The sequence below is a fragment of the Ictidomys tridecemlineatus genome, chromosome 10, assembly GCF_052094955.1.
Source record: "Ictidomys tridecemlineatus isolate mIctTri1 chromosome 10, mIctTri1.hap1, whole genome shotgun sequence".
Lineage (NCBI taxonomy): Eukaryota > Metazoa > Chordata > Mammalia > Rodentia > Sciuridae > Ictidomys > Ictidomys tridecemlineatus.
In genome coordinates this window covers 8594107-8620885 of record NC_135486.1, presented here as the reverse complement: position 1 = coordinate 8620885, position 26779 = coordinate 8594107, and the positions used below count along the sequence as shown (strand labels likewise).

The following is a 26779-nucleotide window of genomic DNA, read 5'->3' as shown; positions in this document are numbered from 1 at the left end:
AATATTAAGGGGTAGAAATTATGCTTTTTTAAATTTTCTTGATTGTCCACTGAGAGTGAAGGATTGGAGGTTGAGGATGAGGTTTGAGGACACGGATAGGAAGTGAAAGTCATTAAAGGAAGAGCCCACCACGACGGAAGGTTGGGAGGAATAGCAAGGGACGAGCTAGAGGCGAGGCCGTAACATTCTCACACGCCAACCCTCGAGACCACGTTCATTCCCCGTGATAGTCCCTTCCGCAGGTGCAGAAGCAGAGAAGAGGAAGAAGACTCGCACCACTGGGTCTAGCTCAGGGTTTTACCCCACGCTCTGCCTGACGCAGGGAAGAAGCAAAGATGCTTGTGAAGGAGTGGTTTGGGTCTCTGTAGAACTCCCGGGGTCCAGACGACGCAGAGAAAAACAGGACTCACAAAGGTGTGGATAAAACGTGCGGAAATGGGGAGACCAGGAGTCAGGAAATGTGTGAGGCCAAAGTAGAACGAGAGAAATAACGTGAAGACGGGTGGGACACTGACCACCAAGCAGGACGCAGGAGGAGCCACCAAAGCAGAGGTGGACAAAGAGGGGAGAAAGGACAGCTTAGGAGGATCAGTACCCAGGAGTCGGGAGACAGGGTTGTTGGATCGACTGTCTGAAAAATATTAAAATTTCATAGAATTTGTCTGAATGAGCGAGGGTAATGGCTGACCTTAAGGATCCCAAAATCATCAATGAAAGAAGGAAATTAACCAAGAAACAGGCAGATGTCAGTAACCAAGAGGGGAAAAAAGACATGATGTAAGTGGGTGGTACGCCTTAGAAGGGAAGAGCTGCTCCCTGAAGACAGAGTGGGGGTCGGAGAAGCTCCTCTCCAGACAGGTGCTGCCAGAGTTGGAAGATCTGCCTCTAAGGGTGAGGACCGCAGCGAGATGAGGCCGAGAGAGAGGCAGGTCTTGGCTTAAAGAGAGGGTTGTGGTCTTCTGAAGCGTCTTTGGGGACACGGAGGAGTGTGTGATAACCGTTGAAGGAGGGCCTTGGGTCAACAACCCCCAGAGAATCGCCGGCTCAAGCTTAGTATATGCTTCAATAAGTCCTCCATCTACCGAGGGAGGATTTCAATGTGACCATGACTTCCAACCGGATAAAACATTAACAGTGTCATTACTAATGCAAGGAAAGCTTCTTATGCCAGAGTAAATAGAAAATAAAGGTGTGAGTTTAGATATGAGACAATGTGACTCTGAGCAGGAATTTCTGTTCCGCTAAACTGCCTCCTGCTCACCCACACGTCTACATTTGCATTTCTGGTTTCTTTTCTCATTATGGTCACTGTTTACTTGAGAGATGATAGAATCCCAGCTCAGGGTGGAGTACAATTAGCATATAAACAAGACTTTAAAAGAACTGGAACAGAGGAGGACTTTACTGCCTGCTAATCCCTGGAGATTTGACCCCCAAATAATGATAGTGACTGTGGGCAAGCCCCAGCCATCCCTAAAAATGCCCCTGCCTCACCTTGAGGGACCTCAGGTGTGTCACCATTTAACTTGGCTGCAAGTTGACACCTGTCTTTCATTTGGTTTGAATACTCTGATTAAAGATTTACTTGTGCATAGCACTAGCAGGAAATAAGCCTGAGTAAGGCTTATGGTCTTCACTTCAGGCCTTACTCAAACCCGGTCTGCATGCCAGTCACCAAGTGGAGCTTTGTTTGCCTTGGCAAGTTAAGGGAACTCTGAAGGCCATAGCAGAAGCCGCTATTTAAGGTAAGTCAGTGGAGGGCCAATCTCTTTATGTGCAGATGCAGAATGTCCCTGGCTCTGCCAGTCCCCTGGGGCCAGCCTCACCCAGTAGAGTAGTCTGAGTCCTGCCTGGCACACTAAGCTGGAGAAATTGGGTGGCTCAAATATTCCCCCAATTCCTGCTGTTCCATTTCTTACCTCCTCTGTCCACCTTCCTCCTGAGTTGCCCCCTCCCCTCTCCCACTGAAAGTCAAACATGGCCCCTTCTCCTTAGGCCTCCACATGTATTTGCACATATGTGTGCGTGCTTTCTATCCTCTGCACAAACACCACTGGAAACCTCAGAAGGCAGCCAAGAAATGCCTTGTAATAGGAAGAATCACGGCAAAGCCAGCCACTTGACCTCTCGCGTCCCTCTCCACAAGTTTGAGAAGCCGTCTGCCTCGTGCATTCATTTACCCATTCACGAAGCATCTGCTGGGCCTGGCACGGCTGAAGGCCCAGTGGTTCCACCACGGCAAGGGCAGACGTGGCCCCGCTCCAAGGAACTTCAAGTGCCATGGCAGGAAGACAGACATCATGGGAAGGACGTTCAACAAAGTACAAGGGGGAAAATAGAAGGAATTATGAAGAAAAATGAAATGCGCTCCAGGGACAGAGCAGGATGGGGGGGGAGACGGCAGCGTCTCTTTCTAAAGTCCCTCTAAAAAAGTGACTTGAGTGAACCGAGGAGGTGGACCCTGTGGAGACCTGGAGGAAGAGGGAGAACGCTGTGAAGGTCCTGAGGAGGAGACGGGCGTGGCTACTTAAGGAGGGCCAGGAGGGGCAGTGTGGCCCGAGTGACACGGGAAGGCGAGGTGGCAGAGATCTACAGGGGCCACCTGGTGGAGGGCCACAGACCGAGTTCCAGCCTGCTGTCGGAAGGCCGCGGAGGGCACCATCAAAGGGGAGGTGTGGGAGCAGAGCGACGGTTCGGAAGGCTGTTGCGATTGTCCAGGGGGACGGATAGTGGCCGGGTGGAGAAGCGATAAGCCATGGCATGCATTTTGAAAGTAAAATCCCTTTATTGCCTACATAGAATTATCACTCAGATAAAGTCTTCAGCTCTGGGACTTTTTAAACTTCTCAGTTTAAAAGCTGAGCCGGGGACTTCCTCAGTGCCCTGGGAGTGGACGTCTGGCTTCCAACACTGTCAAGTCCAGTGAGGCCCGGGGCACCGGGACAGCGCTGGGCTAGGGGTGCAAGGGTTTTACCTGTCAAAAGATCTCCACGACGCAATGCCCACGGCCGCCGCCCCCTCTCTGCCTGGGAGGACGGATCAGGGAACTTCTCGGCCAGTCATGTGGTCTCTGAGGTGTTGTCCTGTTGCCATTTGGGAGGACCTCTTAGATTTCTGACCTGTCCTTGAGGAGCAATGTGATGGAGCTTTTTGAAGCCTGGTGCCTGTGGCCTGGTATGCAGAGCTGGCTTCTAGGGAAGAGGAACACAGTCCACTGAGCACGGAACCAGGACCTTCCAGGAAGGAAGCAACTGAGACTCCTACGTGGTTTTTCCAGATTTAAAATTAGGAAAACAGGAGCATCCCTGACCAGAATTTGTGGCCAGGAAAATATTCCCAAATCCCCCAAAATAGAAAGGGCAAAAGGACACCCTGCCAGGGGCACAGGGTCCTCACTGGGGCTGAGGTGGCAGGGGGGTCAGTTCTGGGACAGAGTGTGGTGAGGCAGCCAGAGCCTGGCCGTGCAGCCCCCGGGCCGTTCATGCCCTGGGAAGGATGCTGCAGGGTGAGAGGGTGGTGGGAGAGAGCGGGAGCCCTGGAGCCCAGCCCTGGGCTCCTCAGTGGCAGTGACACACCTAGAAGCCATGGCCGGAGGGTGAGGGGCTCTCAACAGTGACACCATGTGGCAGCCACAAGAACAAGCAGCGCTGGACCCATCAGAGCCTGCTTGTCACCCCCTGTTAGAGAGCAAGTCAGCTCCCTGGGACTGAGTGACCCCTACTGTTAAGGTAAGGGCCTCAGGCGGGATCCTGGACTTGCAGCCAGCACAGACAGACGGGGACCCTCGTGACTCACGGATGAAACGAGAAGCAGCCTATACTTGGTGGTGGCCCTGTACAGGGTCTGGCATGTGGCGTGACATTCATAGGATAAGTAGCATGTTTACACATGTGGAGGGGGCATAGGGCCTCATGGTCTTGAGACTCTGGCACCGGTGACCTTTACTGGCGGGACAGTGATTGTTTCTATTTGTCCTTTTAATTGTCTGAGTTTTCCAGTGTTCCACTCTGCCTTTTCAACAAAGAGATGGTGGATTCAATATTAAAGAAAAGAACATTTGGTCCATACCCCTCACCCTGCCAAACACGCGCCAGGAACCTAATAACCAGCAATGAATTCCATACGTTTTATGGGCCCCGGGATGGCCACAGGGGGTGAGCCCGGGGCCAGCGAGCAGCCAACCCGCAGGCCCTCAGCGGGCACCTGGACAGGTGTCCTTTCAGCTGAAGTGAGGTTCCCCACCCAGAACAGGGCGAGTGACAGAAAGGACCCTCCCCAGCCCTGTCCTGATCCGGGCTCCCTCTTCGGGTGGCGTTGACAAGGCAGCCACCCAGGGACACCGGGAGGTTTCCCCTGAGGCCCGAGGCCCACACGTGAGCTGGGTGGAGGGTTTCACTTCAGCTTCAGGCAGCCTCCACACCACAGCAGAGACCCTCCCTCACGGGGCCTGCGCGCCACGCCTGCCCCTTGGGATGTGCTCGTGTGGAGAAGCTGAAGGCTGCCCGCCACACCCTGTCCCGCCCGGGACTGACCACCCTGCAGAGGAGAGCTGTGACTCTTTCCTTCAACCAATCTCCAGTCCAGAGGGGCCCAGAGGCAGAAGTGCTCCTGATACAAGTGGAAGATGCCAAGTGTGAAAACACAGACGGGCTTCGTCGCTCCAGCCAGATGCCCCTTCAGCCCCCCAGGCTCTGCCTCTCACACGGGCCTCTCAACCATTGGCACCCCCTTTGCCAAGGCTCAGTCTTCGTCCAGCTTGTCCCAAGACTCTTGGCCCTGCCTCTGACCACCTTTCTGTCCATGCTTGGTGCCTTATGGAAGTGACTTTTCAGAAACCCACGTCTCCCCTTCCTGGAAAACAATCACCCGCCCCACGTTCTGTGCAGTCTCCTTCCTTCATGTGACAGGCAGCGCCCCTCCCCAGGAGCCATGATCCGTCTGTCCTTCCCTGCTGCGTTCTCTCTCTAATTCTTCCTTCCTTCCATCACTCAGAGAGCCCTACAGCCAGCCCTACCCACTCTGCATATGTGCGCCCCTCTCTCCCTCTCTCTCTCTCTCTCTCTCTCTCTCTCTCTCTCTCTCTCTCTCTCTCTCTCTCCACACACACACTCTAACAAGCCAGGCTTATCAACATTCCTCAAAGACAACACACAGCCTGGAACATTCTTTTTCTTAGTATCTGATTGTCAAATTCTATTCACTTTCATGGCCTTTAAGCTGAACCTTGAAAAGGAGCTAGAATGGAGCCCTCTTCAGACCCCACGCCGGAAGCACTCTGCCTGCATCCTCCTGGATGCACTCATCCCATTAGCCTTTGCCACCGTCAACCTCAACCTTGAGCTCCCAGGAAACAAACGTCACATATCATTCCCCTGTGTGTCCTCCACAATGTGGGACAGACACTGTTGCTCATTGAATCAAGAAGCTACTCATTTATCTTGTTTTCAATACAAAAGAAGCATCCTGGCTGGGAGAATGGTCCACAGCTTCCAGATAACTGTGGAGCATTCATTGATCCAAGGATTGATATCCTGACATAAATCTTTATAATTTAATTTTGCTTATATTTATGCCTCCCTCCCTCCTTCTCTCTCTCTCTCTCTGTCTCTCTCTCTCTCTCTCTCTCTCTCTCTCTCTCCACACCCCCCACACCAACATTTTTTCATCACCATAACGAATACCTGAGACATGTTAACTTATAGAGAAAAGAGGCTTATTTAGCTAATGGGTTTGGCATTAGGGAGGTTCTGACAAGTGTGACCCCTTAGCCTCACTTCGTGGTGGGCTGCACAGTAGTTGCCCCTTATCTGTGGGCACCTATATCAAGGCCCCCAGTGGACGTCCAGTGGAAACTGAGACTAGTACTGAACCGAGGTCCCAAGTTCCGCCTTCTCCCACACCCTCCCCACTGTCTTCCCCACCCCCACAGACACGAAATGTTACCTAATAGAAGTAATCGGAGCCAGGATGAGTCCACACCGGGGCCCCATAAGGAATGCATCGTAACTTCATTTTCTTCTGCTATCATCCGACTCCGAGAGCCGCTCCCTCCGGTCCTGCGGGAAGTCTAACCCAGAGTTACGGCAGCCTCTCCCCTGCGGTGGCACCGAGGGCACTGGCAACGCGTAGGCCGCCCAGAAGACTGGGCGAGGCCCTGCAGCCTGGTGTCTGCCACACGACCCCCAGATCCTAACCTCTGAGATTGGCACCTCGATGGGGACCGCCAGCCCCAGTCACCCTGGAGAGTGGGCATCGGCCTCGAGGTGCCCTGTCCCCTCCCAAACTCCTGGCAACGCCCCCACATGATCAAGGAAAGGGGGGGCAGGGGTGTCTACTCCTTGAGGGACTCTGAGCACTGAGAAAAGGAATCTCCCCCCCTGCCTCCCCCTCACGGTCCCCTCCCTCCCCATCCTCTCTCAGGACACCAGTCCTGCGGGCCGTGACCCCAACTGGACAACACTGTGGACACGTGGTCATTTGACCACCGAGACTTTTAGATGAGTCGCCACACTGGGCGACGACACTTAGAACGTGGGTCCTGGTTTTCTATATAAATATCTATGGAAAGCGGGGCTCTTGGGTGGAATCTGAGCCGTCCACTCACTCACAAATATTTATCCAGCACTCCTGTGCCAGGTGGCAGCCCTCGAGGCCCCAGAGCTGTGGGTCACTAGAGAGACAAGTCCCATTCATTTTACGTGGGACCGACAGGGACAGTCACACCTGGGAGGCGGGGGACAGGCTTGGCCACATGGAAACCGTCATAAACAGAGCAGTGAACCAGGTCCTGCTGGATGGTGACAGGAACAAGGAGACCAGCTGGACGCTGGGGGAGAGGAAGGGGGAGCTGGGCAGATGGGAGCTCAGGAGCGTCTCCATGGAGGCGCTGAGACCTGGGTGACAGGGGAGTCCAGGGCGTGAGGATCCAGGGGAAGCCTTAGCAGGCAGAAGTGTCAGAAGCCACAGGATAGTCACCGACTGGACTCCTGGGGTAATGGCCAAGAGGCCAGGGAACCACGTGGCTAACTTTAGAGTTGGGGTTGGGGCTTGAATTCAAGGGAAGGGACACTGGGAGGGGATGCTCCTGCAGAGAAGTGTGACACAGCACGCAGGGGCTGAGAGAGACGGGACCCGCGAGGGACTGTCCCCCGCACGCCAGGCAGTGGACATCGGAGCACACAGCTGGCCTGCAGCGCTCGGCTCCCTGTCCTGGGTACAACTCTCTCCTGGCTGCATTAGGTCCTCAGCAAAATCCATCAAGTCCCTGTGGCCCTGAGTTAGCCGTTGGAGGGGAGAGAAGTCCAGGCTGAGGTCTCGTTTGGGGAACTAGACCAAAGCCAGCTCCGGGGAAGCGGTTCTCTGGACGAGAGGTGGCAGGGCCATGAGGTGGGGTCCAGCCTGAGAGGGAGGTCCAGGTGACAAGTGGAGTCTGTGCCCCCTGCACCGGGACCTTCAGAAACCCACATAGAAGGGGCAGGATTCCTAAGACACGCAGAGGGGCTCAGAGCCCCACGCTGGACAGCAAGGCTGGTGACCACGGTGGGCAGCCAGGGAAGGAGGGGCAGAGCAGGAGGGAGGCCACGCAGAGCTGGATCATTAAACAGAAGACAAAGGCCTCCTTCCTTTGCTGAGTTGTTTCAAAGCTGTGATGATCGAGTTCCTGACAACATTTCCTGGAGGGACTGCTGTCCCCTCTTCCACTTGGCTGCACTCTCTTCCTGCAGCATCAGGAAGGAAGGTCCTCCGGTGACCCAGCCCACTCAGCGGACAGAGTCTCTCGGGTGCAGAGCCGAGGGTGGGATTCAAGTGACAGGCTGGAGAGCTCAGCTCAGGGACAGCCCTGGAGACGCGGGTGGAGACAGAAAGGACAGGGACTCTCCAAAGCCCTGTAGTAGCCTGTCCATTCCCTCGACAGGCACGGTTCCAGCTCCAGACTCCTGCTCTCGTGGAGGTTGTGTTCTGGGGGGTGATGGCAGATAGTGAATAATGAAACATAACAGAGCCATTCGTAGGCCACGGTAGAAGATGGTGAATGCTTTAGAAAGATGATTCAGCAACCAGCAAAGATCAGGAGTATGGGGAAGAGGGCCAGTTGCAATTTTAACAGAGAATTGGAAGAAGGTGACCTCTGAGTATAAATTGAAAGAGGTGAAGGAGAATCTGGGCAAAGGGAACAGCGAGCACAAAGGCCCCGAGGTGAGAGCATGCCTCAGTGTTCCAGGATCAGCAAGGTGGCCAGAGTCTGAGGCCACCCAAGGATGCTCAGACAGAGCTGGGGGTGAGGAGAGTAGGGGCCACATCCCTCAGGGTCTCCTAAACATCGCCAGGACTTGTCATCTGTCTGTCGGCGGGCTCTACACCGCAGGACCCGTACATTCCGGCTCTGCCCTCACAGCCTGGATATCACCGGCACCCAGTAAATGCCTGCCGGGTGAGTCACCGCAGGTGAAATGCACACAGCCCTGGCTGGGCAGGCGTGTCCAGGCGAGGCCTCCGCACAGGACGGCGTTTCCCTCCCACATGTCCATGCCCACTGCAGCCCTGAGAGAGACCTGATGAAATAGGAGACTTGTGTGATCACCACTCAAGGGAGTGTCCTGCAGGGAGACGGGCAGGTGCCCAGGAGCCTGTCAGGGGAAGAGCTGGGGTGCAGGTCGCTGTGACCCACTTACCCTCGGGCCCTGCACTGACTCCACTTCTGTGGCCCCTACCTGCCCCTCCCCACCCAGCGCCCTCCCTGCCCCGCCACCGTGTCCACTCTGAGGCCTAAGCAAGGGAGGCGGCCACTCCTTCTGTGTCCCAAGAAGATTCTAACTTTGCCCCAGGGCCAACCCTGATGGCAGCACTTGTAAGAAAGGAATCACTGGCCCACATTCCTGAGAGTGATGCGGGCACGGGCCGGCTCAGAACAGAATATTCCCCCTTTTTAAAGAATATTTTAAGTTTATTTTTAACTGATACATAAAATCCTACACATTACCAGGGTGCCGTGCGGTGTGTGAGTCCCTGTGGGCCTTGTGAACCGCTCAGACAGGTGCCACACCATCTTCTCAGACGCCCCCACCCTCCCGTGGGAAGGGCGCCCACACCCCTCTCTGGAAGCTTTTAGAAGTACACAGGACCTTGTTGTGGTCAGCAGTCGGAACCAGGGCTCCTGCGCCCCTCTTCTCTGTCCCTCCACCCACCCGGCTCCAGGACCTTCTGCACAAGAAGAAAAGCAGAGCGGCACCCAGGGCCCCAGAGCATCCCACCCGAGGCCTCCACAGGGCTAAATAGGAACCTCAGGGTGAAACTTTGCAAAAGCTTTTTAAGTGGGAGACCCCACCAAGTGTTTACTGGACTCTCTGAACCACGTTACCCTCCTCCTCCCTGTTTTAGGGTGCACTGGCACCGCCTGCAGGCACCCCTTCCTCGGGCAGCAAGACCAAAGAGGGCCAGCACCTGCCACCTGCAAGACGACCAAGGGCCAGGGAGCCCAGAGACAAAGGACCAGGAACAGGGAAGAGAGAAGGAAAGGGCTGGGAAAGGTAAGCGCTCCGACCAACGAACCCCTGAGGGCGGTGGGGGTCACTCTGCTTCTTCAAATATACATCTGTTTGGCTCAGATCCCCTTTTTATGTCCTAGGAAAAAACCCTAATGCTGCCTTGAGACTTCTGAAAATTGCAAGAGAACCTATATTTTCCTCTCACCTCTGGCTCCAATTTCCTGCCCTCGCTGAATTCTTATTCTCTGCTCTCCATAATTCTGCACCTTCTTCACCCAGCTCTCTCCTCCAGCCCCAAAGCAATCATCTTACAAGCGTTGCACGTTAGCAGAATTTTTATTGATGGTTTGTAGGTCACGAGAGATGGGTTACCTTCTCTCCCCACAGGCAGGAGACCTGGCGTCCAACACTAGCTGTTCTGTCTCTTGAATGTTCTCCAGGGATTTCTCACTGGCTGAGCCTCCGCGGCGCGCAACACAGGGCTCCCGTCTCCCTCCCCCCAGGAATCCTCCCTCACAGCATGATGGCCCGTCCCCTATGGGCACATCTGAGGCCCATCTAGGTGTGCAAAGGAATGAAAATCCTTTGGCTCCTTTGGGAACCCAGCTGTCAAAGACAGCTGCTCTAAGTGGTGGGCCTTCTCCTCCTGTCACCCACGTTGCTCTGTCTTCTAGTTCATTAGAAAGCAGAGAAAGTCTCTCATTGTCCCTTCCTCACTCATTCCCTGACCCATGCCACTCTGCGTGCTGTGGTCCTTTGGGCTGTAAGCCACCAGTTACACCTGTCAAGGATCTCGAGTTCAAAGCCAGCCTCAGCAATGACGAGGTGCTTAGCAGCTCAGTGAGACCCTGCCCCTAAATAAAATACAAAATAGGGCTGGGGATGTGGCTCAGTGGTCAAGTGTCCCTGAGTTCAATCCCTGGTACCAAAAAAAAAAAAAAAAAATGCACCGATAGGATGAATTTCCTTACCTCAATCTACCCTCTAAACAGCCTCGGGACCCCTGCATCTTATGAGTAGTCCCAGATGTTACTCCCAAGTAACTCCCACAAGTGCCCCTGCCACCACGCGGCCTAACCAAGAAGGTTTAACATGGGGTCATGGAAGCCCCCAAGAGCTAGGCACAAGTTCTCTGTGCATGCATCTCTGTGCTCCTGCTGAGGTGAGGGCATATAGATCCAAAAAAATATTTTCATCCCCCTCCAACCCCCTGCCCCTGAAAAGGTTTTAACCCTGTCGGGTCACTGCACAGGACCATGCTGAGCCCTGTATGGACATCCCAGCCCACGGTGGCAAGGCACCCATCACTGTGTAATGGGCAATTGGAGAAATAGGAGAAATCATTGTGGAAAGATCTAAATTTTCAAGAATATCTGCTCTGGGAGTTATGAAAAATCAACAGGAGTTAAGAGCAGCAAAAATAAAAACAACATCTTTTTTTGTTGTTGTTGTTTTTTTGATAGAGACACCGTTTTTAAAAATGTGATTCAATAAGCTAATGCCTAAGAGCTAATGCCTTTACACAGGCATCGACAAAGTGATTCTGAAGCAGAGACTCTGGCTTTATAATTTTAAAATATTAACCATAAAAGCAAGATGAATCAGATACATAGATTTATTGTATCCACTGGAGAAGGACTTAGCTCACATAAAACAATTGCGACAAATGAACCCAAAGTTAAGGATGGATGGAAGCCCAGAGCCAATTAAAACTAAATGGGAAAGAGATTTAAGTCTGAAAATTGAAGATAAGGGTTGGCAATTATCCCGTCATCTAACCAAACACACAACTGCTGCTGTGGAAGACTTGATGTATTTTTAATTATCATATCAAGCATTTGACTCTTGTTAGAAAAATGAAATTGACCATAAAAAAAAATTCAGCACTTTCCCCAATAATTCAGAGGGAGAAACACTCCTCTCTGCCCGCACAGTGTCTCCATGCAGAGGCCTGGCGAGGCGCTGCCATTAGAAATGTACCATAAAGAAAGAGCTCTTCCCATCTCCTGATCTGTGCTCACCTCACATGAATCCTCAGATGAATGTGGAAATGTGTAGTTTTGCCTCATTTGCATTGTTAATGGTCTCATGCCAGATTACAAGAAAACAGGTAAGAAAGAAGGCCCTTAAAACACGGTGAGTAACTTGCCAGTGGAAAAGAGCAGCATCTTTAGGCTCCAGCCAAGAGGGTCCCTGCCCTGGGCCCTGGGCTAGAAGGTCATTTCTCACATCACAACACGCTGCACCTCTTGAAGGGCCTGTGAACACGTTTGTCACTTGGGGTCTGGTGCTCAGTGTGGACTCCAAATATCCACCCTCTGGGCCCCAGAGAGACACTCGCACCTCTTGTCCCTGCTCTTGAAACAGAAGGCAGCTGCCCTCAGAATGCCCTGAGGCTTGGTGGGTGTGGTCCCGGGGAGAAGCTGGGCCACTCACAGGTGTCAGAGAAAAGACCATCCACAGGGCCGACCCTTCCTTTCCACGCGATACCCCACTTCCTGCACGCTGAACTTCTGCTTCCTAGAAAGTGCCAGGGGTCTATTTGCTTCCTTCTCTTGATATTCTAATTTGAGTTCCCAGAAATATTCACAAATTGTCGTAGTCTGTGCCACAGACGTAGGGAGCAGCTGAGGAACATTTTGCAATATGAAAGAACCATGCCACCCTAACTTGTAAGTCTGAGTGAAACACGACACCTATGTTTTCATTGGTAGCTGGAAAAGTATTGAACACTAAGACTATTCATAAAGCAGTTTTATTTTTATAAAAGTGCTTAAAATATGTGATTGGATCTTCAAAAAAATTAAGCTGAATTTGAACTTCATACAAAATTTCTATTTAAAATATTTGCATTCGGTATTCCTAGGGAGATGAAATCGGCAGTCCTAGGTATTCTTTCCACTAAATACAACTAACAATCTTGGGAATTGTATTTAAAAGAAAGACAAGAATATACCGAAAGGTAGAGAGAAGAAGGCAGACTGGTTAGAAATATCAAATCCAGGGTCAAAAGAGTTCTCTGGATTGAAAATAAAAATCACACAGAACAGTGGTTTCGTGGTGGCACCTTTAAACATGCATACAACTTAATTTGATCAATTCCATCCCCCAGTACCACTCCTCGCCCTATTCTCCTTCTCCCTGGCCTACTTCCTGGACACCCATAGTCTCCCTTCTATTTCCCGAGATCCACCTTCTCCCCACACCTTTTTTTTCTAGTTTCCACATTATTTTAAACAGTCTCTAGCTCCTTCCATTTCCCTGCAGATGACATATTTTTGTTCTTCCCTGTGGCTAAATAAAACTCCATTGTGGATGTATGCCACATTTCTTGGTCCATTCACTTATTGGCAGACACCTAGGCCGGCTCTGGATTTTCTTTACCCCCTTATATCCCAACTTGGAGCTGAACAAACCCACAACATAGAAACACCAACAGGCACAGACCAAAAGAGGCCTCAACAGAAGTTCCTCTCTCTCTGGCCAACAGACCAGGAGAGGACCAACTTATCAAGACAGAAAAATTCTGCACGATAACCAGTCCTCTCCTACCAAAGGCCACAGGGAAAAACCTGCGGTGCCACTCCTCCATCCCCCTCCCCACGGGACCCTTGCTTTCTCCCCTTGAGAGACTAGAATGAGGTGCTGTTGGAGAAGGTCAAGTAAAGACCTGGACTTTCGACCTCACTGGCCAGTAATGAGTCTGCACCACCCCCAGGATGAGGTCACTGGACACCAACGTGGGAGCCTGGACTCCCACCCCTGTTCAGTCACAAGGACCCTCCCTCCCTCTCACTGGGCAGTGATGGTGGATGCGTAGTGGACAGTCTGCACTCTCACCATCTCCCGGCAGTAACAAGGTCACCATGCTGCAGTCAGCGGAGCTGGAACTCCGTGTCACCTGTCAGGAACAAGGTATCAGTTGCCAACAGAGGACAATGAAGAATCTGGACTCCTACTCCCACCTCCAAACAATGAAGTGGTCTCTCCCTTTTCCTACCACCGTGGTACCAACAGAGCAACAAACGCAGAAAGCTCAAATGTAATAGTGAGTCCCTGAACATAATATGAAGGGGCTCAAGTTTCAATTGACTCCCACTCAAAATATCACTCATCATTGTTGGTTGTTGAACCAGGAAGATCACAAGCTGAATGAAAAAAAAATCAACAGATGCCCACACTGAAAGTGATTGTCAGAATGACCTGACAAGGGTCTTAAAACAGCCATGCTAAGCATGCTTTAATGAGCAATGGCAAACCCATAGGAAGCAAATGAAAATGGAGAACATCTCAGCAAGAAAGCCACAAGATGAAAAAGAATCAAATTGAAATTGTAGAATTCAAAATACAATCACCAGCCAGGGACGTGGTGCACGCCTTTAATCCCAGCAGCTCAGGAGGCTGAGGCAGGAGGATCTCGAGTTCAAAGCCAGCCTCAGGAAAGGTGAGTGCTTAGCAACTCAGTGAGACCCCTGTCTCTGAATAAAATATACAAAAGGGCTGGGGATATGGATCAATGGTTGATTGCCCCTGAGTTCAATCCCTGGTACCAAAAAAAAAAAAAAAGTACAATCACCAAAATAAAAAGCTCAGGAAAGGGCCAAACAGTAAACCAGAAGGTAGAACCATAGAAATCACCCAATCTGAACAACAGTGAGAAAATAAGTCTACCAAAAAAATAAAAATAGAAATAGAACAGCATCCCAAGGACCTGTAGGACCAGAACTAAAGGTGTAATGTTCTTATCAAGGACATTGGAGAGGAGAAAGAAGGTGGGGCCCAGGAAGTACCCAAAGAAATAATGACTGGCACTTCTGGAATTTGGCAAGAGACATAAACCTACACGTTAAGGAATACAAGCAACCCCCACACCAAAGGAATTCATTTCAAGTCATGTAATAATTAAGCTTTTGTAAACAAAAGACAAAGAAAAACTCTTGAAAGAACCTGGGGAAAAAAAAAAGTTAGTGAATATAATTGGCTTCCCTTCTCCTATTGAATTTCTAAATTACATGTGATAGTTGAAGCAAGAATCATAACACTCCCTGATATGGCTCTAAACATATGTCAGAGAAATAGTCACAACAATTATACTATAACTGGGCAGCAGTTACGGGTGATAAGGGAGGTGAGGCCTGTGTGTTTCATTTACTTTATTTAGTAAGCTGTGTAAATAGCAGACCACCCTTGTCTGTAGGGGACACATTCCAAGATCCCAGTAGATACCTAAGGCAGCAGAGAGTATCAACCCTATATAATCCATGATTTTCCCATGCATACATACTAAAGTTCAATTCATAAATTAGGGGGAAAAAGAGATCAACAATAATAACGAATGATGAAATAGAACAATTACAGCAATACACTATACAAAGCTAAGCAATTGGGGTCTTTCTCGCAAAATATCTTCTCACGTGGTACCCACCCTTTTCTTCTTGTGAGTCGAGGCTGGATGAAGTAGGTGAGTGGTGCAGGCATGTGATGGCGTGTTGGGCTACCGCTGGCCTTCGGGGATACATGGATGGAGGACCACCTGCTTCAGGTGATCCTGGATCACTGGGCTATATGATGTCAAAGACCAGCTGGTGATCCTTAGTTAACTGAAGGGGTTTTTGCTGAAACATCTTGGGGAACACTGCCTTTGCTGTCTCCTCGTAGCTCACCACAGGGTTGCCGCAGAGGCCGCGATCCTTTGGTCATCATTGGGTGAGTCTGATCTCCATCCGAGGATTTTGCTCTCTAGCTTTGCCCCTTAATGGCCATGCAGTTCAGAACCCATCAGACAACTGCAGTAAAGTCCTCCGGACCGGCTCTGCTTCTCTTTCTTCTTCCTCTTCCTCTTCCTTGATGGATAACCCAACAGACTCTCCAATTCCTCATTTGTCAACACTGGTTAATGGCCTTCAAAGTGTTCCTCCATTTTATCAAGCAGGCTGCCAAGTCCTTTGTCAACTTGTCTTGCCGTGTGAATGACTTTTCCTCACTTCCCCATCGATCTCAAAAATCATTCCTTCTGTAAGACACCCCCGGCCCCTGCCGAGAGGGAGGCATGTACAGTTTCTGGTTCTGATTCACCCACCCATCATAGCGCTGATGAATGTAATTGTGCCAGCAATAGTGGGTGATTTCCAGAACTGCAGGATGTCCAGGTGAGAGTCTGTATCAAATGTGATCAAACATCATGGAGGACTATGTGGCCTTGACAAACCAATAACACCCCAGTTAAGAGCCTGAAGCATGAGGTTGTAGTTGGAAGTAAAAATACAACCCCAATATTTTCCATTTTCACAGCCAACACATCCAGAACGGTCAGGTGAATTGTCTATTATTAACAGGAATTGAAATTCCAACCCTTCCTCTTCCCAGTATTTTTTCACTTGTGAGATGAAGCATTAATGAAGCCACTCCAAGATGTCTGCGTTGCTGGAACACAGGAAGATCATTTTGGTTTTGTCTTTAAGAGTGTAGGTTCATCGAACGCTTCTTTTGATTTCAAGAGTATGTGGGCCTGGCTTTGCCATGCCCTGCAGTGTTGCCGTATAGTGCCGGCCTTAATCTGTCCCTCCACATTTATGCCCTGGTGCCTCCTTTGCGCTTTTATGAATATAGTTTTATTGGGAATCTTCCTTCAGAAGGATTCCATTTCATCACTATCAACCACTTGCTTTGGATGGTGTCCTTTCTCCTAAATCAACTTCAACTCTGCTAGAAATGTAGCAGCAGCTTCTTCCCTGGCAGACACAGCCTCTCCCGTGTATATTTTTAGTCTAAACATCTTCCCGAGTCTGTGTAACATCCTTTTCTTTCGATAAATGGCTTGGTGTCCCTAATTTCCAAGGGTTCCCTACTGAGGTCTTCATACAGGCTCAGTGCTTTCTGGTGCCTTCGGTTGGCCTGTATTTTCTGCTCTTATCTCCACCCACATATTCAATGCCTTTCCCATCTCAACAAAGCATTCATCATGCACTGTGGCCAGAAATTTTGCAATGTGAGATGCAGAAGAAAAATGAGTACGAATTTCTTTGTACCTTCTTTACAATTTCACAGAGAAAAGAGATATTCTTACTATAGATGCTAGTAAGCTCAGCATAGGATTTTTTTCTTTCCTTATTAAGTCAATAACTTTCACCTGTTTACTTAGAGGAAGCACTTTGGGGCTTCTCTTTGCCGGCCTACTGCTCTTGCACTTTGGGGCCATTATTAAATAAAACAATAGTTACCTGAACACAAGTGCTGCAATACTGCGACAGTCTGACAGCCTGCAAAGTCACTAACAGGAGGGTAGCAACGACACACAAAGGGATTATTCATAAGTTGAGCACAACTGATTAGGATGGTGTCACAGCATGTATGTCACAGGATTCCAGATAAACATGTAAAACTTCATTGTATGCATTAGCAACGGATAATGAATATATGGCTGTCTTAATTAAAAATACAATACCATTTACAGTCGAGCACACACACAAAATAACAGATACTTAGGTGTAAACTAACAAAACATGTACACGACTGAAGTGCTTAACACTGAGGAAACTAATCCGAGCTAAATAAACGTATGTACCACATTCATGGTTTAGAAAACTAAAAATAGTCAAGAAAAAAATAAGTCGATTTTCCTCAAGTGTTTATATAGATGTAACAAAATTCCTCTCAAAACTCCCAGGTACACTTTTTAAAAATATACCCAAAATTATCTTAAATTTTATATATAGAAAGGCAAAGGAACTTGAATATCTAAAAGAATAAAGTGGGAGAAATCAATTCGGCTGATTCTAACACGGTGCAGGTGACGCTAGCAAGTCTGGATTAGTGAAGGAGCAAAAACAGAGAAATGGAACAGAAGACGGGGCTGTGTCCAGACCCACGAGGGCGTGCCCTCTGGTTTTTGACAGAGATGTAAAGGCAGTTCAACAGAGGAAATGCGCCTTTTTAATAAATGGTACTGACAAAACATAGGGAAAAAATCATTTTGAATCAAATACCTTACATAAAAATTAACTCAAAATGGTCACAGACTTAAATGTTAAACAGACTATGTACTTTGTTTTAATAAATAGGAGAAGTTTTGTGATCTAGGACTAAGCAAAGAGTTCTTAGGCTTGACACCAAAAACACCAAAGAAAAACCAGAGAAATTGAGCAACTAATAAAAAAATATATATGTTTATTGAATCTAATTTTTAAATGGAGCTCATATTTTTAAATTCTTTTATGTACTTGGTTTTTTTAGTAATTTTTATAATTGTATTTTCAAAAAACAGCAGTTTATTATGGATGGAAATAAATAAACTAATGTTGCTATGAGGAAAAAAAAAAAAAAAGAAAAACCAGAGAAAAAAAATGATAAATTTTCAAAGACTAAGGAATGAGTATGGGAGGGTGTGTGTGTGTGCGTGTGTGCCTGTGTGCGTGTGTGCGTGTGTTTCTATAAAAGGGAAACATTCAGGATCCTTATGGTGATGAAAATGTCCTTTATCTTGATTGCATGTCAACATCCTGGTTGTGAAATTGAATGACAGTCCTGTAAATGTTAAGATTAGAAGGAACCAGGTAAAGAGTATATGGGATCTCTGTTTTATTCCTTATTACTGCATAATTATTGAAAAAGATCAACTTAAAAATTGCATTCATTGTTTATCATTTGTAGTCACTTTTATTCTTGGGATATAATTATAAATACTTTGGAAAAACTTTTTAATAAGATACATAAAAATAGTACTAAAAACTCCCTTTTTAACATTTATTGCCATTTATACTTTGAAGAAAAGATACTCAAATACCATTCTGATGACATCATTCCCTTGCTCGAAACCCTTCCATGGCTCTCCTAGGGTCTGTGGGGTCAAATCCGAGGATTGGCATGTGGACCGTTCTTTTTCTACATGCCTGCTTCTCGGTCAGATCCACCCTCCCCCACCACCTGCACACTCTTCCCTCCACTCTTGACTACCTGAAGGTGCCTTGCTGCTTCGTGCCTTCCGCTAGGTCACCCTACCCCATCAACACCCCCCAAATCATCTTCATATCATTCAAAATCCAGCTTGGGCTGGGGTATAAGCTCAGTGGTGCACCAAGCCCTGGGATCCACCCCCGCATTGCCCAAACAAGAAGACAACAAAACACTCTAGCGGTTCTTGCCTGCTCCTCCCAAAGGCCCCGCTCAGGGCAGACACCCTCTCTCTGGGCTGCACTGTGTTTGACGCAGGTCTTGGCACCTTGCACTCAGTTGCTTCTCGTCTTGTTTCCTCTTCTGATGCGTAGTGCTTTGAGGGTAGGACCTGTATATCACCCACCCTGGGTGTCCAGAGCCTCCGATGGTGCCTGATATACTGCAGGTGGTCTATAATGGTCCAGTGGCTACGTGATTCCTCAGTCTGTGGATTTCTTTTTTCCCTCCTCTTCTCATCCTTCCCCCATACGTGCATTTCTTACTCTCCTGAAGTCCCTTAGTCTTTTCCACAAGACTAACGTGGAGTGAACGTATCCTCTGTCGGTCCACGGTGTGCTCCTCAAGCTTGGGCGGGGTGCATTTTGCAGACATTCTTTAGACACATCAAAGAACTCAGAATTGATGGTTGAATAAACAAACGAACATGCTGCATCCCAGATACTACTCACTACAGGTTATTTATTACCTTGCTCCAGGACCTTTAAGAGAGAAAGAGAGACACAAAAGCCAGCCGACTCACAAGGAAGAGCCTGGTGTAGCAGGAGCACAAACAGAAGGAACGTGTACGTGGTTGGAATCATGAACATCCTCTGTGCAGCTTTGGAGTTTGACGTGGGTCCTGCCGGTTGTTCTTTGTGACTGATGGAAAGAGGGAGGGTGTGAAGTCTTCACAGCACTTCTAGATGCCTAGAGAAGAATCCCAGTGTGTGTCTTATTTTACACACTGAGGAGAAAACAGAGACAAAGACATGTCGAAACCATCAAAAGGCACATGTCAGTTGTATGCATCGTCCCAGCCTTGAAGAATTTACAGTCCACTTTCAATTGCAATCGCTCCAAATATTTGCCTTTAATAAAATTTGGAGAGTTTAAAGTGGCCAGGATTTAGTAGGTGGGAAAAGGTGTGGGGGCTGCAGAAGGGTCTCACCCCTTGTGACCGGAGGAGCCTGCCAACTCTGCGTCTGCTTCCTTCCCTCCAGCATGTGACATCAGAGCGTCTCGCTGTGGGGCAGGGGTGAGAATTAAAGATGATGTACGCCAATTACAGAGAAGGATGCCTGGCAGAGAGTCGGCCAATAAATTACAACCGCCTTCTTCTCATCAAAGGCGCCCAGCTCTGCATTATGAACTTCAAAACGCCGTCCTGTGAATTATTTTTCTTACTGAAATGGTATCAGAAGTCAAAGTTACAACACTAGGTGAATGCTTAAGAAAAGTATGATGTGCATTAAAAAACGTTAAGCCAGACACCCCGCAGGGCTCTTGATAAACACTTGGGGACTGACAAATGTGTTGTGAGAGAATAAAATCATACAGATGGAAAGAGATAGTAGCATAAAAAGGTAATTTGGAGCCCACACGGCGTAACGATTATACTCCAATAAGTGTTTTGGATTTTAATCGTGATAGTAAAGGAAACTGGAACTCATTTGAAAAAATATTGAATTTTCTTTTATGACCACAAGTTTACATGAACACCTGTCAGCACAGCAGCACGGTAAAGAGGAGGGCAGCCCCCTGCAAATTGCAAAGGTGTTCTCCAGTGTCAGGGGACATGTGCGGGCATCACGTTTGCAAACACCTCTCTCCACATGACCTGGGAAGCAGGAGACCGGCTGCCCTGTGTGACTGAACACTTCCCAGAACAGCACTGTCCTCAAGATGAGGTTCACTCACCAATATCTATCCTGCCTCCAGGGACCGTGCCAGGGACACAGAGACGGATGGATCATGACGCCTCTCCTCGTGTCCAAAGGTGGACATGTGAACAAGTGACCTGCCGCACTATAAGTGGGCACAGGGACTGTGAGGGTACAGGGGCTCCATTTTCCTAAAGGATTAGGAAGTCTTTCTCAGAGGTAGTAAAACTTGATCTGGACCTTACAAGATAAGACGTTCACCATGCCAAGAGACGGTAAGGGCAGCTCCCACAGGTAACCCCTTAAACAGAGCCTCAACCAGTGGGATGGACACAGGGACTACGGTGGTTCCCATTGGAACGGGGACATTTATAAGACATCTGTAACTATATACGTAGAGTAACTTACAAGGAGAGTATAAATGTATCATGATACACCTGTGTAATGGGCATCAAATGATTATCCCACGTGGTTGGTGCAGGCAACATAAACTTTCACTCCCTGTGGTGTGAGCTCATGAGATTCACCCAGTATTTTTCAATTCAATATCTGAAGTTGTGCTACTTATAGTTCATTAAATGGCTCTCGGTCATTGGTGTTTTCTCCTCATAGGCTCCTGAGTTCTTTTGAAGATCGTAGGGAGGGATGGGAAGGGAGAGGGGCAGAAAGATAGAGGGACAGAGCTTTCCAACATGGTCATCTCAAAGGCCAGCAAAATAACCCAACATCCTGGAAGAATCAACACTGTAGAATCATCAGAAAATGTCAGAAGTGCAAGTAGCACGTGAATCAACCAGCACGTTCGTGAACCTGAAGGCATAGCTTCCTTCTCCCTTTATTTTTTTTTCCCATCAAGATGAAACATAAAAACAAAGAGAATGTGTGCGGTTTGCAGAGGGATCCCTACACCTCGGGGAGTCCCTACAGATCCTTGACGTACTGCCACACTAGCCAACACATCGCCCGGGGCAGCATGGCTAAGTGATCTCACTGTTTTCCCCACGGGACCTGCGAGCCAGGTAAGCAAGACCAAAGACTAGAGTGAAATGGCCATTGTGCTCTTGAACATGACGGCCCTGTGGTGGAGTTTACGTGACCACTTCACAATGTCATCTGCTCATTCGTGTCCCGTACCCACCACAAAGTGGTTACTTGACCTTTTCCCCAAGTCACATAATTTCCCAGGGCTTCTAATTTCTCTTCTGTAAAATGAAGAAATGGACCAGATAACCTCCTAAATTGGCCCTCATTCTGACTGTTTATAAGTCTGGCTTTCCTCCTGACCCTCCATCTAGTTGTCTCTAGCCTCTATCCTGCCAAGAACCAATGGTCTTGGGCTACCGAAGTCTAACTACCAGTCCCAGCGGCACCTAAGTGGATTCTTGGCCCACGCAGCATGGCAGGCCGGTGGGATCTTGGCTCCTCTAGGTGTGCTAGATGTGCAGCCACCAAGACCCTGGCCGCCACACCCGAGAGCTGACTTGACAGTCAAGCTCACTCGCCCTCTCTCACCCTCTGTGGTTTCACTTCCTCCCCGGAAACAGAGCTCAGGGCACAGATGGGGCCTAAGATGACAAACACTTGTGAGATAAGTTCTGAATTCAGTGTGGCTCCGTTTGCTGAGAGATCCCGGAACACTCCACAGAGCCTCTTCTGCTTGTGGGGTCAGGCAGAAGCGTGGTTGGGGTGCATTTCACCTTGGCCCTCCTACTTCTGGATGCAATGCATGTGAAGTGCACCTGCATCCCCCAGAGCACCCTGGAGACGTGTTGGGTGGGGCCCCCAGCTGTGGTTTCAGCCTCTGGGGAACCCACCTACTGGGTGGGAACAGAAGAGTCCCTGGAGTGTTCCAGCCAGTGGGTAACAGGTGCGAGAACCACAGCCATGTGAACACCCCTCCAGGAGGAGCACGGGGTCGCCCTGGCCAGAGCCCACCCCCAGCTCAGCATCACGGGGCACAGCCTTCCCCTGGAGGGAGAACCCTGTGCGTTAACATGTAACACTGTCCCAGGCAGTTTTCAAAAGCCTGACACCTGGGCTTGAGTCCTGTCATTTATGACCTCTGTGACTTGAGCCATCCAGACCTCTGGTTCCTCGTCTATAAAATCACACTACAAATAGAATCTAACCGTGAGGATCACTGTAAAGCAATGGGATTCAGTAGCTGGCCCACAGCGCTGTGCTGAGCCTTCATAGTGTGAGACAAAAGGAGAACCCGTGATTCAGTCTTTATTTCACGTTTTGGTATTTGGTTCACTATGAAATTTTTGCATTAATTTTGATTTTTGACTTTGCATTAGGCTGGGATTGGGGCTCGGTGTTAGAGTGCTTACCTAGCGTGTGCAAAGTCCTGTGTTCAACCCCCAGCACTGAGAAAATTGCATTAGTATTGATTACTGGGGAGGTTCTGTGTAACCCTAAAATTTTGCACATTTGCCTTAGAACTCAGTAAATGTTAGGTGCTATCATTTTACCTTCACCACACAATGACTGCAGAGAGCAACTTATCTATTTAATACTTAGAGCAGCAACTATGACATACACCCCTTATCCTAAAACTGCTCAGCACATAAGATGCTCAAGTAGGTAGTCATCCACAGATTGCTGATAGCCGGTGGTAGACAAGCTACCAGGCTACAGTTCTCCAAGTGTTTCATGTGTTTGAAGGTTTTGTTTCATGATCCTGGAGGGCAGGGATATCACCCTGTGCCATGTCTGACACAAAGCTTGGGGACACAGAATCAAAGAACTGGCAAGGGCCTTGGAGTTCATCTAATCCCACCTGCTCACTTTACAAATAAGTTATCCAATGCCCAAAGAGGTTGCATAATGTGGCCAAGCCAATCAGGGATGAGGCTGAGGGAGATGTCAGGCATCCTGGGCTCTTTCCCTTCTAGAATTTGTTGATTTTCTTTTCTCTCTCCCTCCCCTTCAGTACCTAGTACAATGTTCTCCAGGTAGGAATGATACAGACTGCTGACTCTGGAACTCAAGTCGTCTTTGCTTTAGGGGACATAGGGAGGCAGTGCCTAAAGCGTATGTGTGTTTACCGGCTGTCTGTACATTCCAGCCCAGTGCGGCAAGGTGGTCAAGAAAAATACTGATTTAAAGCCAGACAGTTCCGAGTTCAAGTCCTGGCTTCCCTTTTTCCTAGCTGTGTGACCTTGAATAAAAATTAAGTTTTTAATTTTATTTCAAATTTTAAATTCACATGAAATTTTCATTTAATTTCAATGACTCATTGAAATCGTGAACGTAATAGTAGTACCTACCACAAACAATTATGGGAAAGTATACAAAACAAATCATGTAAAGAAGATGGCACACTCCCTAACACACCACAAACGGTCAATGAATTTCAGAAATCATCACTGTTTCAAAAGTAAGTCCAAATGTTCAAGTGGGCTCTCAAGGCAGATGGATCAAGCCGTCTGAATGAGTCTGTGATGTACCTACATTTTTGTAATATAGTGAATAAAGATTGGGAATGGAGAGAAAAGCTATCTGCCAAGCACATTTGCTTAATGGATGCAGATGTGCCACATCTATCCCATGAAGCCCCATAAACACCTCTTACTAGAGTTAGTCTGTGGGATCTCAGTTCCATAAAATCATGACAAGGAGCCCTGCACTCTAGCTCCTGAAATCTTACAGATTTCCCCCAAAGCACCAGGAACCCAGATCCGTGGACTATCAAAAGGGACCCGTCACAGACTCAAAAATACCTAAACCATCTTAGGATCCATCTGAAGAGAAAATAAATGATTAGTGAGGATGCCCAGTCGAACAGCAGAGCCCACAGCTGTAGTCGGACCTCCAGGAACAGTGCCTGCAGAGGCTGATGCCCTGCCCACTCAGAGAAATCAGCTCACAGTGGACTTCACCAACCTGGCCTTCTATTCTCTTCTGCTCCCAGCACAAAGCAAATACCCGGGCCCACGACCCATGGGAAGATGGGAAGCAGAATTCTGTATGAAAGCATCCAATATTTTAGGACTTGGAACCTGGGGGGAAGAAATATACCTGGGTATTCCAAATTTCCAGTCAAAGACGGCAATATCTCACGGTTGTGCAGTATCTTTTCTCCAAAATCTTCAAATCACTTCACCTAAAAGCATTAACCTCCCAGTGAGGCAGCAAGGAATTCTTTGGGGTTGCAAAACTTTAAAGAGCACTTAATGTTCCAAGCACATTGGTAAGAAAAATGAGAGAAAATTATAAATAAGACCCTTTTAATCCCAATTTAAACCATCGATTGACAACCTGAAAGTTTCTTGAAATTCAAGGTTTTCCAGAAGTGATGTGGTATTCTACACCAGACCCTTAAAGTAACAAAGGTCATTTGTGAATTAGCTGGTGAAATCCAAGGGTCCCGAGTGTAGTTAACAGCCTCACGTATCAGTGCTGATTTCTTTGCTTTGACAAATGTACCTTGGTGCATTGGCTGTACCCTCCGGGAAGCTGAAGTTTGGAAGGCAGACAGGATCTCTGGGCTACCTTTGCAGCTTTTCTGTAAATCGAACATTATTCCAGAGTTTATCTTTAAAATAGCAAAAATAGAATACATCAAGGTGGTTGTGGGATTTTTGAGCTGCCAAAGAACCTTTATTCAGTGGGTGGGGGTAGTGGTCACCATTTCCCTCCCCAGTACCAAGAATATTTAAAAGACAAAGACCTCCAGCCTCTTTCCAGAGGCCAAGCAAAAGATGGAGCCAACTGTTACGCCCTCACGGGGCTTTGTTAGGAAGGCGGGGAGCTGGGGCCTGGAGCCTCCAGGGTGTAGAGCACTGGTATCTCCCGTGGTCAAGTGCCGCTGGCGGGAAGGACGGTGCTGCGGAGCACTGGACACCTGCCAGGCCGGGGCATTTCCCGTTGCTCCTTCTCAGGACGTCCTCACAGGTGGCTCCGCCAACCCCAGGGGGAGCTGCTGCAGAACCGTCTGCAAGCCCCCCGGGAGGTGCACCTGCTCTGTCCCCTCAGGAGGAGCTGCTGGGGGGTGCAGGCCCTGGACAGTGAGCGGCAGGCTCTGCACCCTGCTGGACTCCTGTCGAGTGTCCTGGTCACTGATGCGCCACTTTCTGAAGAACAACCATCCATCACTCCGGGACAGGGACAGTGAAGAACCTGCCTCCAGCTTGCTCGTCCACCCCCTGGGGCCCAGCGCTGGCTCCTCAGAGGCCCCTGTCTGGAGCAGGGCCTGCTTCCCTCAGCTTCAGCCAACTTTAACTACATCCACAGCCGCCCGCTTTTCTTCCTGGTACTGGAGTTGAACTCTGGGGCACTTGACCACTGAGCCTCATTTTGAAAATGGATCTCACTAAGCTGCTTTAGGGCCTTGCTAAGCTGCTGAGGTTGGCCTCAAACTTGTGATCCTTCTGCCTCAGCCTCCTGAGTCACTGGGTTCACAAGTGTGCGCCCCCATGCCCAACTCTCACATCAACTAGACTTTGTCATTTTATGACAGTATAGAGTCCATCTGTTCTTCCCAACTTTGTCTGGTCTTACAAATAGAGATTATTTGGGGGAAAAATCAAGTTTCCATGTACTACTTCCATAGGTTGTAAACTTTCTTGAATAATCTCCATTCCAAATACTCTGCATTATTATTCTTTTGGGGGGGGGGGGGTAGGGGATACTAGGGATTGAACTCAGAGGGACTCAAAAACTGAGCCACAACCCCTGCCCTATTTTTTGTATTTTATTTAGAGACAGGGTCTCACTGAGTTGCTTAGCATGCCTCACTTATGCTGAGGCTGGCTTTGAACTCACAATTCTCCTGCCTCAGCCTCCCAAGCCACTGAGATTATAGGCATGTGCCAATACACCTGGCTTGCATTATTGTTCTTAGAGATCATCCAGATCTCTCCAGAAGTTTAAATATTTCAGCACATAAATAGACTATTCTCTCCCAGACAGCCTTGTCTACCTAAAGGTGACCCCATATTGTGCTAGCCTACAGGTTTTCTGTGGTCATAGCACCCACTGGGTTCGTGGGTTCTGTCAAAGACATCTGTCATGTTTTTTTTGCCACTTAGCATCTGAACCCTGTTTCCATGTTTGGGGAGCGCCTCTCCCTGCAAGGCAGAGCTGATCTCCCCCAGGGAGGCTAGTGATGACAGCCATGAGCTAGGCTCCCCCAAACTAGCAATATGAAACAGCAGGAGTCAACAGAATCCACGTGGCAGTGAGGACAGCTCCTTCCGGCTCCCAGGTGCACCAGTGGCAAGCGATTCAGGGTACTTTCCAGCATTTTCCAGCATGGCCGGCGGACACCCCGCAGCAGCAGCACTGCCCAGCAGGGGCAGCTCCGTTTTCACCAGGCGAGGTCTCCCACACAGTCTGAGCACTCTTCCTGGCTCCACAGCCATTGAGCTTGGCCCTCTGACCTCCCTGGGGAAATCTCAGAGCCAGGACCGGCTTCCCATGCATGTGCCCTGTGCAGTCACAGGGAGTCCCAGACTCAGCAGGGGCCTGTCCTGGCTC

The 26779-nt window shown here is 48.9% G+C and overlaps 2 long non-coding RNA genes across 2 annotated transcripts in view; one reads left to right on the top strand and one right to left on the bottom strand.

The window, feature by feature from the left end:
* Positions 1-3556, bottom strand: part of LOC144367120 (uncharacterized) — a 41261-nt gene extending 37705 nt beyond the window's left edge. Inside the window, exon 1 of the long non-coding RNA XR_013426387.1 lies at positions 2975-3556. This is a non-coding gene — a long non-coding RNA (uncharacterized LOC144367120). The remainder of the gene's footprint in view (positions 1-2974) is intronic.
* LOC144367119 (uncharacterized) lies at positions 1417-25887 on the top strand. The gene is made up of 3 exons (XR_013426386.1): positions 1417-1745; positions 9379-9527; positions 19133-25887. It is a non-coding gene; the product is annotated as an uncharacterized LOC144367119 (long non-coding RNA).
* The last annotated feature ends 892 nt before the right edge of the window (positions 25888-26779 follow it).